This window comes from Palaemon carinicauda, chromosome 5 (genome assembly GCF_036898095.1).
Source record: "Palaemon carinicauda isolate YSFRI2023 chromosome 5, ASM3689809v2, whole genome shotgun sequence".
Taxonomy (NCBI): Eukaryota; Metazoa; Arthropoda; class Malacostraca; order Decapoda; family Palaemonidae; genus Palaemon; species Palaemon carinicauda.
Window position 1 is genome coordinate 31,958,261 of NC_090729.1, and position 1,416 is coordinate 31,959,676.

The window sequence follows — 1,416 nt, forward strand, 5'->3', positions numbered from 1 at the left end:
TATATTAAAAGATGCCTCAAAAGATTATTGTTTTAACTATTAATCATTATGATTAGGTGGACTGAAATATTTCCTTTTGTGTAAGTAAACTTGATATCTTATCGTCACATGTGAAATTGGAGAATAAATCTTATTATCACATGTGGGAATTAGAAGAAATCAAATAATTTGAGAGTTATAAATAGTGAGCAAAATAACTGATGATCTTAAGATATCAGTAACATGTCAGATAATATAGTCTTCGTAAACATTTCATTTCCATAAAGTCGTGATAAATAAGAAAAACTTAAAGCATCCTAGGAACCGAAGTAAACGAGTTAACTAGTATATATTTTAATACCAGGATTTCCACGTTTCATATCCAACAGTGGTTACGATTCAGCTAGCTATTATTTATTGCTTCTTGAACCTGGCTCTCATGCATCTACGCATTGGGCCAGACATCCCGTGCGATATATCTAGCAAACGCTAAATCCAGTTCGTAAGCAAAGAAAATTCCTAAACAGCTTTATCATGACTGTTTACAGAAATACATGTCCAGGGGTTCTAATATATTAATGAGTAATATAAGATATCCAATAAATGAGATTCCATTAATCAATATTTTTTAAAGGTACCTGTTTGTATGGATAAACTTATACATGAAAGACAAATACATTAAAAAAAAAAAAAAAATAGTGGCACAATTCATTTTACCTCGCACATATTTCCATCTTCTGAAATATCATTCCCATATATTTGCAGTGTGAGTTTTTTAGCATACAGGTCTTCCTTCGCTTAAAGGGCCTAACTAGATCAAACACTAAAGCTGATAAGGTTCTTGTGGCCATTTCCATGAATTCTTTCCCGGAAATCTCCGATTAGTTGTGCAAACAAGAGGACACCTCCATAAGGTACAAAAACCTATAATAATACCCCCTGGAGCAATACTCGCCATCACTGGCCGCCCGCATAGCAAAACCTTTTTAGCTCTCTCAATAACCGTAGCAGGACCAAAAGGCTTTGCAGATCATCAGGGAAATAACCATTATTGGTTACCTACAAACTACCTCTGACGGATCACCTCATAAAATTAATCTACTTCGTGCACTTCGGGTACGGCATCTACCTGTACATGCTTCCATCCCAGATGTGAATATTTTGCTCACGAAGGACCTGATGAGCAAAGTCGACGCCCTTTTGGAAAGCCCCTTCACTGCCTTCTAGACCTCCTTCAACGCCTCCACTCAAAATGAATGGATAACTATTCAACATCGACCGAAGTTGACATGAATGCAATACGACACATACACCCACCCAGTGATAGGCCAAAGTGGTGTCAAATCCGCCAATCACCTACATAAAACACCTCTCGCTTACGTCCCAACCACCGACCTTTCCAGTTACTTACCGACGCCCATTGGCCACAGTTATGCA